This window comes from Antechinus flavipes, chromosome 1 (genome assembly GCF_016432865.1).
Source record: "Antechinus flavipes isolate AdamAnt ecotype Samford, QLD, Australia chromosome 1, AdamAnt_v2, whole genome shotgun sequence".
Classification (NCBI taxonomy): Eukaryota; Metazoa; Chordata; class Mammalia; order Dasyuromorphia; family Dasyuridae; genus Antechinus; species Antechinus flavipes.
In genome coordinates this window covers 102,511,078-102,530,663 of record NC_067398.1, presented here as the reverse complement: position 1 = coordinate 102,530,663, position 19,586 = coordinate 102,511,078, and positions in this window count along the sequence as shown.

Genomic DNA, 19,586 nt, shown 5'->3' with positions numbered 1-19,586 from the left:
CTTTGTTAGGCTACTTATTCAGTGCCATACTGATTAAACTGACAAAAATCACTTTATAGAGCTAGAAAAAATTATAAAATTCATCTGGAAGAAGAAAAGTTCAAGAATATCAAAGGAATAAATGAAATAAATGTAAAAGTAGATGGCATAGCCTTACCAGACCCAGAATTATATTATGAAAAATAATAATCAAAACCCTTTGGTACTGACTAAAAATTAGAATATTAGATCAGTGGAATAGGTAAGGTATACAAGACACAATAATCAATGACTCTAGTAATTTACTGTTTGGTAAATGGTTCAGTTTCTGCAATAAGAACTCAATATTTGACAAAAATTTCTGGGGAAATTGGAAAACTGTATGGAAGAAATTAGGTATTATCCAGCTTCTATAAAGATAAAGAAAATGGGCTCATGATTTAGATATTAAGAGTGATACTATAAGCAAATTAGTAGAGTAAAGAATAGTTTTCTATCACATCTTTGGAGAATTAGAGAACATTCATAAATGCAAAATGGATAATTTTGTTTCCATGAAATTAAAAGACTTTCAAACAAAACCAATGCAGCAATATAATAAAGATGACAATATTACCTAAATTAATCTACTTATTTAGCGCTATACCAATCAGACTCCCAAAAAACTACTTTGATGAATTAGAAAAAATAACAACAAAATTCATATGGAAAAACAAAAGGTCAAGAATTTCAAGGGAATTTATGAAAAAAAAAATCAAATGAAGGTGGCCTCGCTGTACCAGATCTAAAATTATATTATAAAGCAGCAGTTACTAAAACCATCTGGTATTGGCTAAGAAATAGACTAGTTGATCAATGGAATAGGTTAGGTTCAAAGGACAAAACAGCCAATAACTTTAATAATATAGTGTTTGACAAACCCAAAGACACCAGTTTCTGGGATAAGAATGCATTATTTGACAAAAATTGCTGGGAAAATTGGAAATCAGTATGGCAGAAACTAGGCATTGACCCACACTTAACACCGTACACCAAGATAAGGTCAAAATGGGTTCATGATCTAGGCATAAAGAATGAGATGATAAATAAATTGGAAGAGCATAGGATAGTTTACCTGTCAGACCTGTGGAAGAGGGAGGAATTTATGACCAAAGAAGAACTAGAGATCACTATTGACCACAACATAGAAAATTTTGATTATATCAAACTGAAAAGTTTTTGTACAAACAAAACAAATGCAAACAAGATTAGAAGGGAAAAAATAAACTGGGAAAATATTTTTACAATCAAAGGTTCTGATAAAGGCCTCATTTCCAAAATATATAGAGAACTGACCCTAATCTATAAGAAATCAAACCATTCTCCAATTGATAAATGGTCAAAGGATATGAACAGACAATTCTCAGACAAAGAAATTGAAACTATTTATAGACATATGAAAATATGCTCCAAATCATTATTAATCAGAGAAATGAAAATTAAGACAACTCTGAGATACCACTACATACCTGTCAGATTGGCTAGAGTGACAGGGAAAGATAATGGGGAATGTTGGAGGGGATGTGGGAAAACAGGGACACTGATACATTGCTGGTGGAATTGTGAACATATCCAGCCATTCTGGAGAGCAATTTGGAACTATGCTCAAAAAGTTATCAAGCTGTGCATACCCTTTGATCCAGCAGTGTTTCACTGGGCTTATACCCCAAAGAGATACTAAAGAAAGGAAAGGGACCTGTATGTGCCAAAATGTTTGTGGCAGCCCTGTTTGTAGTGGCTAGAAGCTGGAAAATGAAAGGATGTCCATCAATCGGAGAATGGTTGAGTAAATTGTGGTATATGAACGTTATGGAATATTATTGTTCTGTAAGGAACGACCAGAAGGATGAATACAGAGAGGACTGTCGAGACTTACATGAACTGATGCTGAGTGAAATGAGCAGAACCAGGAGATCATTATATACCTCAACAATGATACTGTTTGAGGATGTATTCTGATGGAAGTGGACCTCTTCGATAAAGAGAGCCTTAATTGATCAAAGATGGACAGAAGCAGCTACACCCAGAGAAAGAACACTGGAAATGAATATAAACTGCTTGCATTTATGTTTTTCCTCCCGGGTTATTTATACCTTCTGAATCCAATTCTCCCTGTGCAACAAGAAAACTGTTTGGTTCTGCACACATATATTGTATCTAGGATATACTGCAACCCATTCAACATGTAAAGGACTCTTGCCATCTTGGGGAAGGGGTGGAGGGAGGGAGGGGTAAAATTGGAACAGAAATGAATGCAAGGGATAATGCTGTAAAAATTACCCTGGCATGCGTTCTATCAATAAAAAATTATTAAAAAAAAAAAAAAAAACAATGCAGCCAAGATTATAAAGGATATAGAAAGTTGGAAAAGAACTTTTTATCTCCAGTGTGTTTTTGATTAAGGTGGCATTTCTTTCTTTCTTTCTTTTTTTTTTTTTTCTAAAGCTTTTCATATACCGTGTTTCCCCCATAATAAGACACTGTCTTATTCTTTTGGACAGAAAAATGATCATGTCATCTTCTTCAACAACATCGTCATAAGTGTCCATACCCTGAATTCCATCCTAGATGTCTTGCACCTCTATTTCCTTCAGAAGAAGTGGACCCAATCTGTCATGTCCAGCAATATAGCTCTCTTTAAATGAACATGTCTTGTCCAGGTAACCTGCTCATAGTGCCTTGGCGACACAGCTGTCAGTAATTTTATCCCATGACTTCTTCACCCAAGTCACGACTTCTTGCAGATAGGGCTTCACCAAGTTTCCATGCTGATTTCTTTCCATTCTATTTTCAATATAGTATTGACTTCCATGCACAAATGGTCCTTGAATGGCTTGTTTATTGCAATATCAAGGATGTGGAGATAGGCAGTCATTCCTGCAGGAATCATTACTTGATCTATTCTTCTCTCTGCAAGGAAGTGCTTCATTTCTTTAGCGCGGTGAGTGCTGGCTGAATCCCAGATTATCAGACCTCTTTGGTTACCTTGCATAACAAGTGGCAGCATTAAATCAACCCACTTTCTTATAACGGCTTGTGTACACCAGGCTTTTTCGGTTTCAAGAACATAAATGCCTGATACAAGTTCAATCTTATCTTTCGTGCCCTTACTGATGATTAGAGGTGTGGCTTTCTTTCCATCCAAACGGATTGCCAAAACACAAGTGACACGTGCAGACAGAATAATAAAATTATGACCATCAGTCCTTCTTTTCACTCCATCATGCCCCTCAATAATGTTTTAACCCATTATGCTCCCTGAGTGCTCCTTCTATCCTCCATGATGCCCCCTGAGTTCTTCTTTTATTCTCCATCATGCCCCTTTTATCCTCCATCATGCCCCCTCACTCCCACTTACATACCGGGTTTTTATGTTGTCTTGCCTCAGCTCTCCTCCGTGGCACTGCTCTCAATTGTGCCAGCAATCAAATCACTGGGGAAGAACAGGATAATGTGCTCACTGCTGCAGCTCTGATTGGATGCAGCTCAGAGTGCGGTGTGCATTTCACCTGCGGCGGGGGGTGGGGGGAGACGGTGCATACAGAGGGTACCGTAATGTAGTGTGTAGCGCAGGGGATCGCCTTCACTACAGTAGCAATCTCAATAGGGATTATTTTCGGGGGAGGGCTTATTTTAGAGGAATCTTACGCAGTAAGGAGAAGGCTTATTTTCGGGATAGGTCTTATTATTGGGGAAACACGGTAGATCTGACTTTTAGAAAATATACTTGAGTTTCCATTGAAGAAAATGGTAGTCTGGCATCTGCAGGTTTCCTGTTTGTCCAGGGCTACATCCAAACCCATGGTGTTTCCTGGAACCAGAATTTCCTGGGTTCCCTGAATATGCTAGGACATGTGGGATCCCTGGTGTTGGACCTTTCCCATTCTACTGTGTTGGGGTTCAGAATTTCTTATTGATTTGCTGAGGTGGTTTCCTATCCAAGGCTATGTCATTTCCCTCCCTACCTTTACTTGAATAAGATACACCCTCTTGCCAATATTTCAAGTTTCCTGGTTTCACAGACTGTTTCAGCCCGTCTCTTGGTTGCTTTTACACTTTCCAAACCTGTTTTGGGGTGCTATTTTATTGTTGCTCAGAGTAACATAACTGCATAATTGCATGGGAGAGTTATGGTGATTCACTGCTTAGTCTGCCATTTTGGTTCCCAGAAGTAGTCTTTCTTTGAAGTACTTTTATTCCTATTTTAAATTTGAAGAAACTGAGTCATAGAGAGATGAAGTCCCTCATTCATTAGAGTCAGTAATTTTCTAATTGCTTGAAATTAAGTTTCAAAAGAGAGAAAGAAAAGAATCAATGGAAGCAAAGAAGGAAAAGAAAGAAGAAGATATACATTTATGTAGTCTTTACTATGTGCCAAGTATTGTGCTAACTGCTTCATAAAAATTATGTCATTTAATTCTCACAAAACACCCCTGAGGTGCCATCAAATCATCTCTAAAGAGCAATTATTTGTCTGGAAGAAAGGAAAAAAAAAAAAAAAACTAACCTATCTCTTTGTATATATAAGTGGAAATGTAGGAATGGATAATTTTCTGGAGTCTGTCAACTTCCTGAAACGCCACAAAAATACACTCTAAGTAAAAGTGACCTTTTATTCTCTTGCTTTCATTATTGATAAGTGTACTATAAAAGCATTTCTTCACAGGAGATTAAAGTCTGTTCAGTAATTCTATCAGCTGATGAGGTCCACTGTCCCCTGGTGGCTAAATGTTGTATTGGGATCAAGGGAGTATTTAAGTAGATTCAGATCTATTGGATTAATGCAACTAGGCCTAAGAAAAGGCTTTTATAGTAAGATAACACTGTCTCTATGCATATTCTAGTTATATTCCTTTTTCAAGTATTGAGGCTCTATTGCCATGCATTTTGGAAAAAAGAGAATAAAAATTTAAAAATGAATAAAATTGTGTGACTTAATCATATTAAATGATTTACCTAAGGTCAAAAGGCCTAAATAAATGTCAGAGATTAAATTCAGCTCAGGTTTAGTATTTTGGTGATCTCTCTATGTACTATATCACTATTCCCTCTCTTTTATTATTATTAATGTAATTTTACTCTTTTGAATGGAATTTAGCTGGAAACTATCTTGGAGCTATTGTCCTATTTTTAATTATTTTTTTATTTAATAACCTATAATTATCACATAGATGTGTAAAATAACCATTTTTTAAGTTGAAAAATAGTAGTCTGGGAGCTCATTTTCCTTAGGTTCACTGAAAATATTCTCAGCACAATTATCATAGCTTTTTTTTTTTTTTTTTTTTTTTTTGTTCATTTGTTTTCAGTCCTATCCAGCTCTTCATGAGTTTTCTTGGCAAAGATTCTGAAATGGTTTGCTATTTTCTTCTTCAGATAATTGTATAGATGAAGAAACTGAGGTAAACAGGATTAAGTGACTTGCCCAAGATCACATAGCTAATCAGGAGCTAGATTTGAACACAGGTTTTTCAGACTTCAAATTCAAGCATTCTGTGTCAACAAGCTATATAGACACTACGTACCACAACCTGTTTGCACATAATTGTGATTTCTTTTGCTTGATTGCAATATTTTGTAAGTTTTTCATACCATATAGGTCAGATATTAAGAGTATTTGGTATGGTGATATTTCTTTCTAAGATTTTATATATTAATATCTCTAGATATTTGTGCTTAATAGTTAGGCATACAATAATAGTTAAGGTAGAAGGAAGTTGATTGCTTGACTACTTAAGGATAGTTTGAGATCTAGCTGTAGAATAGAGATTTTTCATCGCAGAGATCATAAAATATTTTAAAAGCTTTTAAAGGGTAATTGTAGACATCATTTATAGTGTTCTAACATTTTTCAAAATGCTTTACATATATTTATGTTTTGCCTTACAAAACTCTGGGAATTTGGCATTATTGTTAATCTCATTTTATAGATAAGGAAACTGAGACACAAAAAAGCAAAGTGCCTTGGCTAGCTAGTCAGGGTCTTAGGTAAGATTTGAATACATAATGTCCTGACCTTAAGTTCCATAAACTATCTATTGTGTTATCTACTTGCCTAGTTATTATATCTAGAGATTTACGAGGTGCTTAAATTCTATATACTGTTATTATGTGTTTATATGGATTACATTGTTTTCATGCAAAATCTTCAATGGCTATTTCATCCAGGAATCTTAAGAGTAATTCTTCTATAGTTAATATAATGATGACCTGTTTCTGAATTGCTAGAAAAACCTTCTCTATTTCTGTAAACAAACCTATGTGACTTAACCAATTGTTACTTACTCCCTCAAAAACATGTTTGATTTATGTAAATCTTCTCCATGGAAGGTCTTCTACTTTCATTGTTCTAGCTTAGACATTTAATAACTTCCATCTAGAGGTAAATCCTTTTCACCAAGATTTAAAAAGTCTAATGATACTTACTTGTATTTATTTCTCTAGGTGATTGACATATTTTATTATATATTCTAGAAAATTTTATTAATCTTCTTGCTACTTTTTGGTGATGCTCTTTTCATGGCTGTTTTTGAATGATGGTTCCTATATTTAGTAGTAATTTTATTAGGATGTATTTCAAATCCATTAAGTATCTGTTATATAGCTATGAAATCATATATTAAGATTGATATTGTGTAGTTGTTAATTGCTATGCATATGTTCTTCCCATTGTACTTTGATGTCAGGATGCTATTAAGTCACTTAACATTTAATTTTCCTTGATTTAACATCAATATTATTTTTTCTTCTCTTTTTCTGTGATAGATTTCAGTTATAAATTTATTCTCAAATATTTAATATTTTATCCTCTTTTCTGCAGATGAAAACACATTAATTAGGTAATTAATAAGGAATATTGGAATGTAAACTCATCTCTTGTCTTAATGAAAACATCTTCATTAACTGTCCAGCAGTCTGTAGCATAATAGGGATAATATTCACCATATCCTGAACTTACATTATTTTGATTTCTTATTACTAAGTCCTTATATTTTAAAAGCCTTTCATTTCATGTATTTTTGAAATTAAGAATATTCAACATTATGACAACTATTAATAACATTGTTATTTAAATTTTATGCATAGATGTTATAACAAGATTGTTGTGGGCACCAGTTATATCTATAATCATTCATTTCAGTATAATTTATTTTCTAAATTCTTAAAGTTAATTTCAATTTTTATTTGTAAAACATGCTTTTTCATTTTTTAATTCATAAGGGTTTTTTCTATTTTCTAATAAAATTCATATAATATTATCTTTCTAGAAATGATGCTACAATTTTGTTGCATCTGGTAGTAATATGCTGTTCAGTTTTTACAACTAAATTAGATAATCTGCATAGATTAATCAGTCTGGGTTTTTAGATTTAACCTTTTTTAAAAAAAAATTCAAATGGCAATTATATGATCCTAAACTGTCATAATAAATCGCTCTATTTCAAGAAATAAATTTGTCTTAGTCATTTAAAGGTTTATTTTTACCAATACATTGTTGGACTAGTTCATTTGTATGTTTTCCTTGAAATACCCTTTGATTTCAGATACTTCTTAACTCTTTAAGGGGCTCACCTTGGAGATAAACAACCTTGAGGCACATCTGGCAAACCCATTGGTATGTACCTACTCTCTCTCTCTCTCTCTCTCTCTCTCTCTCTCTCTCTCAGTTCAAGATCTTAAGTTTCTAAAGTTCTTTGGCTCATATTAAACATCATTAGATCTAAATGATATTTAAAAGTTTTAGGGAATGGTCCTACAAAATAAATTTGCATTTTAGTGGACTTTCAAGTGGAGCCATGTAACTTGGTGTCATACAATGCACATCAAGCAATTATTACAATATTTTTGGTTGATATCTTCTTTGTTTTAAAACTAAATTCTGTGCCGCTTAGAAGTGATAATTAATTTTAGGATAAACAGGCTGAAATTGTTTACCTTGAAGATAAAACAAAAATGTTTGCAGTGGTTCTTTTGGGGTTTGCCCATCATTTGAAAAATGAATAGATGCCCACCAATTGAGAGATGGCTAAATAAGTTATCATTTAGGAAAGTAATGGAATATTATTGTTCTACAAAAATGATGAACAGGAGGGTGAAGCCATGATGATGGAGAGTAGACACATCTCTAACTCAGTTTCTCTGAGTGTCCCTCAGATCAACACTGGATCAAGCTTCTCAACTGGTTTTGGAGTGGCAGCATCCACTAATATTTGGAGTACAACAAATTTCTAGAAGATACTTTGAAAGAACTTCAAAAAAGGTCTATTTCTATCAGGCAGAGTGGGAAGCAGCTGAGCCTAAAATCAGCTCAGGGACCTGGGGCAGGGAGCCAAAGCATTGTGGCATCTGTGAACTAAGGAATCTGTGATGCTCTTAGGCTACTCTGTCCTGGTTACAAGTCAGTAGTGCTGCCAATACAAAAGGCAAATACTGATGCTTTGAATGTTAGAAAAAACATGATGAGACTTGGCTAGGCCTGACTACCTACTTATTCAATGCTATGCCAATCAAAGTCTTAAAAAAGTATTTTAAGGATCTAGAAAAATAATAGCAAAGTTCATCTGGAAGAACAAAAGATCAAGAATTTCAAGGGAATTAATGAAAAAAAATACAAATGATGGTTGGCCTAGCTGTGCCATACCTAAAATTATGTTATAAAGGAAAAGTCATGAAAACCATATTCTATAGGCTAAGAAATAGAGTAGTCAATCAATAGCTTAGGGTAATAGGAAAAATAGTCAATGCCTATAGTAATCTAGTATTTGACAAACCTAAAGACTGCAGCTTTTGGGAAAAGAACTCACTATTTGACAAAAACTTCTAGGAAAATTAGAAATAAGTATGGCAGAAACTAGGTATTGACTCACAGCTAACATCATATACTAAGATAAGGTCGAAATGAGTTCATGATTTAAATATAGTGATATTATAAGCAAATTAAAACAAAGAATAGTTTACTGTAAGGGTTAAAAAGCCTCTGGGAGCAAGAAATGCAGTTCAAGGTATGTTGGGAGGACCTGAGGGATGAGAGGTATGGAGGCACAGGCGAGTCCTATACAGAGGTGGGGCATAGCCCCAGGAGGTGGTGTCTGAACCCCAGGTATCACGCCTCCCTCCTTACTGCTCTCAAAGCCTAGCATGCCTCCCTCCTTCTTCTCGGGCCAATTTCATTATTCCAGCTTCCGAGAGGACCTCCCCGCTCTTTCCCCCCCAGATCCTCAGAGGGGTATAAATATGTGCTATCTAAGAATAAAGTTCTCTTTCGTTTCACCCCTACCTACTGGTAGTCTGTCTCTGTGGGATCCAGGTTGGTGCCCGAAGACAGGTAAGTGTGGCCTAGCTGTGCCATTGACAAATGGGCATTCAGAGTAGCTCAAAGAGGAGCTACCAGGTCAGAGTAGTCCATAAGGGCGTAATAGTTTACCTCTCAGATCTGTAGAGAAGGAATTAAATTGTGGCCAAAGAAGAACTGGAGTTCATTATTGAATATAAAATAGATATTCAATTTAAAAGTTTTTGTACAAACAAAACTAATGGAGATAAGATTAAAAGGGAAGCAATAATCTAGGAAACAGGTTTACATTCAAGGGTTCTGATAAAGGTCTCATTCTTAAAATATATAGAGAATTGACTCAAATTTATTAGGTTTGAAGCCATTCTCCAATTGATAAATGGTCAATGGATGTGAACAGACAATTTTCAGATGAAGAAATTGAAACCATTTCTAGTCATGTGAAAGGGTACTCTGTCACTATTATTCATAGAAATGAAAATTAAGACAACTTTGAGTTACCACTATACACCTTTCAAATGGGCTAAATGATAGGAAAAGATAATGAGGGGGAGGTAGGAAAATTGGCACACATGCATTGTTGATGGAGTTGTGAAGTGATCCAAACATTTTGGAGAGCAACTTTGAACTATGCTCAAAGGGCTAGCATAATATGCATACCTTTTGATCTAGCAGTGTTTCTACTGGGTTTATATCTCAAAGAGATCACAAAAAGGGGAAAGGACCCACATGTACAAAAATGTTTGTGGCAACCCTTTTTGTAGTGACAAAAAACTGGGATTTTTTTGCCCATCAGCTGGAAATGGCTGAATAAGTTATGATATATTAATTTTATGGAATATTATTGTTCTATTAGAAATGATGAGCAGGATGATTTCAGAGAGACTTGGAACTGAGACTTGGAACAAGACTTACATGAACTAATGCTAAGTAAAATTAGCAGAACCAGGAGATCATTGTACATGGCAATAACAAGATTATATAATGATCAATTGTGATGGACATGGCTCTTTTCAACAATGAGATGATTGAGGCTGTTTCCAGGGATCTTGTTATAAAGAGAGCCATCTACAACTAGAGAGATCTGTGGGAACTAGATGTGGATCATAACATAGTATTTTCACTATTTTTGCTGTTGTTTGCTTTCATTTTGTTTTCTTATTTTTTTCCTTTTTGATATTTTTTTTCTTGTGCAGCAAGATAATAATACAAATATGTAAAAATATATTGGATTAACAAAAAATTTTAACATGTTTAAGATATATTGGATCCCTTGCCATCTAGGGAAAAGGTGGGGGGAAGGGGGCATTTGAAACACAATGTTTTGCAAATGTCAATGTTGAAAAAGTATCCATATACATGTTTTGAAAATAAAAGTTTCAATAAAAAATAAAATAAACCAAAATAAATGATGAACAAACTGGTTTTAGAAAGGCCTGGAAAGTTTTACATGAACTGAAACTGAGTGAAACAAGCAAAACCAGGAATACATTGTACACTGTAGCAACAAGAGCAACAAGAGTATCAAATATGAGAGACTTGATTCTTCTCAGGGGTTCAGTGATCCAAGGCAATCCCAATAAACTTTAGAGGAATGCCATCTTCAGAGAAAGAACTATGGAGACTGAATCTAAATCAAGATGTGTATACTGAATCTGTCAGTTCTATTATAAGCACTACAATGTCTCTATTATTTTTGTCATTACTAATTTTTATCTATTATCCCATCTGGGATTCAATTCTTTAAGATCATCAGTTGTGTTCTCAGTTCAGAGTTCCCAAAGTGTGGAAATTTTAAAAAGCCTCTTTATAAGAGTATAGAAGCAGTTCATAAGACAACAGATAAAAATAACTACCAACATCCTTTCTGAGTGCCCCAAGCATTCAGGCCCACAGAACCCTGAGGCTAAGATTGTTTATGTGATGTGAATTCAAATAGGCTTGAAAAGCTAACTAATTTTAAGCAACAATACATTCAGTCGGCCCTGGTTAGCACTTGATATTTGATCAAGATCTTGTGCTCATAAAATCCATTTAGGTGACTTTGAGGGTTTGGAAATAATAGGAATTATGTGAAAGCTATAGTGTTCAGAAGATTTTCAAGATCCTCAGAAACTAATATGCAAATGAACTTGAGCAAGAAAAAAACCTAAGGGGGGGGTACCATTGATCACTTTTCATGCTTTTGGTCTGAATTTTAGCCATACACACATATCCAACGATAAAACACAACAAAGAAATAAATAAAACCAAGGCTTTTGTTCTGGTTCCTGGACAGTGCTTCACTTCTCTCAAAATCAGCATAAGCAATTAGCTTCCATTTGGTTATATCTTGTAATTGGTGCTAGCTCAGTCAGATTCTCATTAGAGATTATAAATTACTTCAATCTCTGATTTTCCCCAATTTTATATTATGAAGAAATACTTGCATGCATATTTAGTCTACCATCCTAAATAGCTGTGATTTTCATTTCTTGTTCATGAGATTTGTTAATGATTACTATTAATATTTCATGGATTTGTCATTTTATCTTTGTTGATCTTTTTTCCACTAATGCAAACCCCAAATCTTACGTAACTTTAAAAATAATTTCATGAATTTCTGTGCCCAGAAAATATTATCACTAAGTGGTAAATCCCTTTGTTGTTAATAGCTTTAATTAGTGATTCAATACTGGAAACCCATGATGTAATATAGGTAAACCACATTGTTTTCCATTAAAAATCAACTGCAAGAACAAAAACTGCAAATAGAAATAAAGAAGTTAAGGTCACAAAGACCTTAGCATCACTAAAGACATTGTCTTAATTGGGTACCTCTGAGTCTGATATGGAAATGTGTATCCTCCCTAACCAACCCTATATATATATATATATATATATATATATATATATATATAGTTTTACTGTTTGGGATGGGGATGTGATAGGATCTAAATTAAACAAGAAGTAAGCAAATTTCTCATGATTAAAAATTAACACTATTTATTTATTAAATTATTTCCTTAGATTCATTAGGTCTAAAAAGACTCATAGAAAAATATTTTCTTTAGGAACAATGGGTTTATGTGAAGATTTTTTTTTTCATTTTTAATGTCTGAATAAGCAGTGAAATAGCAGGTATTTGAGAATTTGTTCCTTCCATTCCATGGAGCTGGAGGAATTTAATGCTGGAAGAATATCAAAGGTCTTCTAGTTCATCCCATTCATTTTACAGCTAAGGAAACTGAGGCCCACAGGAATTTATGCTATTCATTAAGATCCCATAGTTAGTAGGAAAATGAGACAGGATTCAAGCTCAGGTTTTCTTAAGTGCTAATCCAGCTTTAATCACACTCCCTCCCTCCAAAATGTCTCTGCTGTGTTGTCCTGAAAGAGAGAAACAGAGAGATTTTTGGAGGACACTACTAATTATATTATGATGTTAACAAAGAGAAAAAATAGCTTTCTTCTTGAATTACATTTCTGTTGATCTAAGATAGCATGCAAATTACATATTGAATTACATCTTTCAGTAATACTCATTCCAAAACATTGAGTGCTTTGAATGCTTGTGTGAAAATATATTGTTGTTCTTAAAAAAAAAAAAAATTGTGATTAAAATCCACCATTTTTCACATTCATTATAATGGAAAGAACATCCTGAATTTTTATTTACTTCAATGGTCATTGTGAATGAATACTGTAGAACAAAACCCAAAACACTGTAATTATAGTAAATGAGGCAAGCTTGTTTTCAAAGACATGTTCTAAATTCACAATGAAAGATTATTAAAATATCTTGTAAATTAAGAACTTTCTCATTCAAGAGAGAAGATTGGTGCAAGATAGTGTTATTATTATCTGCACTCAAATGGGCAGTATATGGGAACTAAATTTAAAATGTGGTTAGATCCATTACTAACATTTGAAAACAGTTTTCCCAAGGAAAAGAAAGGCAAAAATCAAGAAAAAGTAAGTTTAAAAATTCTCTATTTAGGAATTTATAGAGGTTTCTTGGTTTTATTTTCACCTTGATGAAAGTGATTCACACATTCTTTATTGTATATATGAAACACACACAGAAAGAAAGAGTGAAAGAGAGAGAGAGTCAAAACAATTTAGCAGAGAAAAAGAATAAGGCTTATGGAGCAAAGGTATGGAGAATAATAACTTCAGAAGTTTTGAACACATTTTATTGATAGATCATGCCTATTTAAATTTTCAATAGATAATCAATGATATAGAATTGAAGTTTAAGGAACTACTTATTTGGTAATATACGTATGTACTGTGAATAGAATATAAATATACATAACACATATATTATCTATATCATTATATCTAATTATACATATTTTAATATTTATATATGCATAAATTCACAAATCTAAAATAGATAGACATAGAAATAATATAAATAATATATTCACGTTACATATATGCTTATTTATGTACATTTATTCATATATAGACATCTATATTTTCATGGATCAATTGATTTATTATTCACCTATCTATCTATCTATTTATGGAATGATAAATCTGATAAAGATTCAAAGGTGAGATAGCGATAGAGATAGGGATTCAATCCCAGTGTTTCCCCTGAGCTTCAGTCTCACATCACTAATTACCTTTTAGATGTATAGACTATATCTTCTGGAGATAAATCAGACATAATATTTTTCAAAATGAAATCATTATATTTCTAAACACACACCTATCTCTTCTAGAATCCCCCCATACCTTTTATTTTGTTTAATGAACCACCATACTTCCAATCTCTCAGTTTCATAATTTTAGCACTATTCTTAACTTCTCCTTCTTCCTCACTGCACATATCTAATTAGCTGCAAATTTCTCAGTCTAAAACATCTATTACATTTGATCCCTTCTCTCTACTCACATGCCCATCACCTTAGTTTGAATCCATAACACTTCTCATCTGGATGATTACAATAGTTTCCTGATGGATCTCTTTGTTTCAACTCTCTTACTTTTCCACCTCATTCTACATACTGCTGCCAAAATGAATTTCTTTAGTATAGACCTGAACTTCTTACTCCTTAAAAAAATCAAAATATATTCTTATTGCTTGTAAGATAAAATATAAATCCTCATCTGGCTCTTAATACTCTTCCCAATCTTACCCTAACTGATCTTTCCAATGTCATTGAACATTAATCTTTATCATGCATACCATAATATAGGCAAACTGGTCTTAGTTCCTCAAAGATGGCACTTTATAGTCCATCAAATTTTATGAATGTACTTCCTTCTTATGTTAAATTCAAAAATCATTAAAAAACAAAGCTCAAATTCTATTTTCTATGGAAAACTTTTGCTGATTCCCACAATTGTTTGTGTGCTTCTTCCCAAAATGCTAGGAACTTAAAGAACATGCATATCATTTTACTTATTATAACTATGTCATTTATTTATTTACTTTACTTTTTTCATTTAAATGATATATTTTACTTGAATAAATAATGTAAAAATAATAAATGTCATCCTGGCTTAGACTGATGATCTATAGCAGTGATATGAGTAGGGAATAGGGAGAGAAAAATCATGACTGTCTCACTAATAATGTCAATCTCAAACTTTATTTGCCTACTGTTTGGCTGGAACATAGTAGACTTCAAGGATTCTTACCACAAGCCTGTGATATTATTGTTCTTTTTGCTGCTTTTTTCATTCTGTATTATTTTAAACAAGCCTTTCCATATTGCTTTGAATTCTCCATACTCATAATTCCTTGTGGAACAATAACATTCCATTATGTTCATACACTGCAATTTGTTCAACCATTTCCCCAATCACTACACTCATATTTGCTTCCCAACTTCTTGCTATTATAAGGAGTACTGCTATGAATATTTTTGTACATATAGGTCTTTTTTTCTGTCCTTTCAGAAGGGCATAAAGCTAGGAAGATATTATATTCTTTATTTTGTAAGTTGAGAAAACTGAAATAAAAGGTCCCTAAGCTGATATCTCTGAGGACAAATTTGAATTCAGGCCTTCCTAGCCTATGGCTTTATTTTAATATACAACCAATTGCTTCCATTCATTTTATACTTATGCCATATATTTATAATTTTTTTTCTACCTTATTAGAATATAAGGTCATTGTGAGAAGGAATTCTATTATACTTTGTAGTAGTATCACCAGTGCATGGCATTTATATGCCATTATATTAGTTATTTAATAAATGGTGATTACATCTTCAACAAAAAGAGAATAGAATAAATTGTATATAAAAACATTAACCCATGCCTCTTCTTCTGTCACTTTGAGGCAGAACACATCTTTTTTTTTTTCACTCTAGAGAAGACAAATTAGTCCTCCCTTTAGTTCTTTCTCACCTAAAATGCTCTAATTTCATTTCTCATAGAAGAAAACAAGGGGCTAATAAAATTAATGACAATATATTGGGAATGACCAAGTATTTAATATGTAATTGTTTCTAAAAAAGTCTGAATTTTGAAACAGAATTTTTCTGAATATTATCATTAATCAAAGATTGAATTAATGGTGGAATTTAAGGTGATATGACAATTGAGTAATTAGATGAGGTATTTGGAGACAAGAAAGGCCTTCCTTGCTTGCCATATAACTGATTGCATATTGTGCTCACTTTTACTACTCAAATTCTTAAGAAGGCATAAAAAAAGTTTTAAATTGATATAGTGTCTTGTAAAGAAGATTTCAACAACCTTATATTTGCATTATGGCTTTTGATATCCTAAATAAATTTTAACCTATTTTTATTTTTTTTTCATAATCAACCTTTCTTTTTTTTCCCCTTAAAGATGTCCAACCTAACCTCTTTCCAACTTTCTCCATTTAAATCATATATTTCCCTCAAATAAATAATGTAAAAATAATAAATGTCATCCTGGGTCAGACTGATGGTCCATAGTTGTAATTCCTGTGCTTATATATCAACTCTATTATTAGATGTGGGTGGGAAGGTACGGAGAGAAAAGTCATGATTGAGTTACTAACAATGACAATCTCTAAAACTCAGGGTGTGATTTAAATATCCCTAGTTTTCCTCATTAACTTATCAATAGCTTACATTCAAACATTTTAATTATATACTATTCAAATATTAATATGTAGAAAAATGTGTATTTTAACAGTTAGAACTGAAAAGGGTTATTGAAATCTAGAGATATTTAAAAACTTATCTACTATAAAACTGTGAATAAATAGGGCCAGGTTAAAAATTCTCAAGGATGAATTACAAATTTCTGGTCTTTCCCTTTGTAGAATATTTTTGGCTTCAAGGACAGGAAACAAAATATGAATATGAAAGTTCTTCCTTGGAGTCTGTAATGTTCTTCATGCCAAATTTACCCAAAAAATCTTGTTCATGAAATATGATCCAGCTCCTTAGAATAACTTTTTACTATTTTAGTTTTTCTTGGATCCTCCTTTTACTTAGAAGCTACTATTTATTAAGTACTATTAGATGAGTACTAAATATTTAGTACATGAAGAAAAAGAATAAATGTGTACACCATCTCTAAGTAATTTACAATTTAGAGTTCCAATATCTGATTAGTTATGAGTTTAATCATTAATTTAATTTATTAAAAGACTGTCCAACAAGCTTAGTTTTTATGAGATATATGGCTGATTCCATCCCACATGGAAAAGGTCTTAGGGATATGGCCATTTTATGTGCTATTAAAAGTACATATGAAACATAGCTTTAACCTAACTAGTCTAACATAAATAATGAATTCTAATTTCAAGATTCTAGGAACCTATACTTCAAAGATATATTAGACATAGGCACAAAGTTTGACTCAATGAAATTCTTTTAGTAATGAGAGGAGAGTTTGTGTTGCATTTCCTCATGTGTTTTGGCTATTTCTGATCCTCACTCCAAATTCTCAGAGAAAACAATGCTGAAGGCTTATATTTTGGTTCATGTTCATTTCTCCCCAAAGAGAAAAACAAAAGATCCACAAAGTCTAATTAAAAAAAAAATTATACATTTTAACACTGATTGTTGTCAGCTTTCAAATTTTCTCCCTCCTTATCACTTCATAAACCTACATGTAAAAACATACAAAACATTTTCTTATTAACTATATCACAAAGAAGCTAGAAAGATAAAGTTTTCTTTCAGTATCCATTTTTTTCTATAGTAATGGATACCATTTTTCACTGTGAGACTTTTGACATTTAAAGTTTCATTATGAGATCTTTTGGATTACTGAGAATAGCTGTCATTTGTAGTTGATTTTTGTATAATATTATTATTGTATGTAATGATCTTTTGGTTCTGCTAACTTTGCACTGCAAAAGTTCACATGGTTCTTCCCTTTTTTCTAATGTCATTTTTTTGTTATTTTTATAGCATAATAATATTCCATCAAAATCATATGTCACAACTTGTTTCACCATTCACCAATTGATTAGTTTTCCCTCAATTGCTATAAATATTTGTTTGTATATACAAATACTTTTTCTTTTTCTTTGGTCTCATTAGGGTAAAGATCTAGTGGTATTGCTGGATCAAAGAATAGGCACAGTTCTATAGTCCCTTAGGCATAATTTTAATTTGTTCTCTAGAGTGGTTGGATTATTTCACAACTTCAGCAACAGTTTATCAGGCCATTTATTTTCCTTCACTCTCTCAGAATTTATCATATTTGATAAATGTGAGGTGGTAGCTCAGATTTGTTTTTCTTTGGATTTCCCTATTGAAAAGAGATTTAGGGCATTGTTATGTATAATTGTACATAACTTTGATGCCTTCTGAAAACTGTAATTTACGAATTGTAGAAAGATGACTATTTTGTATACATCAGAGTCAGTCCTCTATGTTTGAGAACAGACCTCTATGAGAGAAATGTGCTATACTTTTGATGAATATTACTTCATTAGCTATGTTACCTTTTGGTAAAATAAAGTTTTCCTGATTATTTAATTTAATTAAGTCTTTTGCTTTTTCTTTGTCTGAGATCATTATTACTAATCTTCTTTAGTTTTCTTTATTTGGAGCATACTGTATCCTGTTTTATCTTATTTTAACTCTATATGTGTGTATTTCTGTTTCAAGTTTATGTCTTACTAACAATATGTTGTTGGATTCTGGTTTTCAAAACATTCTGATCTGTGTTTATATTTTAGCAGTGAGCTCATCCCATTTTTATTCATATGTGGTTGTAATCCTAGTTTCCTTGCTTTTCAGAGTATCACATAACAAACCCCTCACTCCTTTAATGTAGAAACTGCAAAATCTTTTGTGATTCTGACTTTTGTGATTTATATTTGAATGATTTCTTTCTCTTACTTCTACTATTTTATTTTTGACTTGGGAGCTTTGGAATTTGGCAATAATATTCCTTGGAGTTTTCATCTTGAGATCTCTTTCATGTGTTTATCAGTGGATTCTTTGAATTTCTATTTTATCCTTTGACTAAAATTTTGGGAGTTTTCCTTGATGATGTCTTGTGATATTATTTCTAAACTCTTTTAAAAAAATCTTGGCTTTCTGGTATTCAATTAATTCTTAAGTTATTTCTCCTCTCTCTTTTCCACTTTAGTTTTTTTTTTAATGATAGTTATATTTTTTTCTTTTTTCTCCTATTTCTTCTATTTTCTCCTATTATTTTCATTATTTGATTTTGTTTTAAAGTTTTGTGATGTTTTATGGAGTTGGCAGCCTCCAGTTGCCCAACTATAATTTTTAAGGTATGGTTTTTGTTAAAGTGATCTTTTCTACCTCTTTTTCTATTTGGCAAATTCTCTCTCTCTCTCTCTCTCTCTCTCTCTCTCTCTCTCTGCTGAGGCCATTGGCATTAAATGACATGTTCAAAGTCACACATCTAGGAAGTATTAGATGTCTGAGGCTGGATTTGTGCTTAGGTCCACCGGACTTCAGGGTCGGTACTCAAATGCTCCTTTTTAGGAAACACTTTTTGTAGAGAAATTTTGTGTTTTTTTGGCATTTGGGCAATTCTGTTTTTAAAGTGTTATTTTCTTCATTATTTTTGTTTCTTTTTCCAAATTATTAAGTTCCTATTCAGAATTTTTTTAGATCATTCTCATTCATTTTCCCAATTTTTCCTTTACCATTCATGTCTTTCTTTAACTCAGATACTCTTCATGAGAGTAGGTTCAATTTGCATATTTCTTTGAGGCTTTGATTGTAGCTATTTTCACATTGTCCTCTTCAGAGTTTTTCTCTGATTTGCTTTGCCATCATAGTAGCTTTTTATGGTCTAGTTCGCTTTTTTGTTGGTTCATTTTCCAGCCTATTTCTTGACTTTG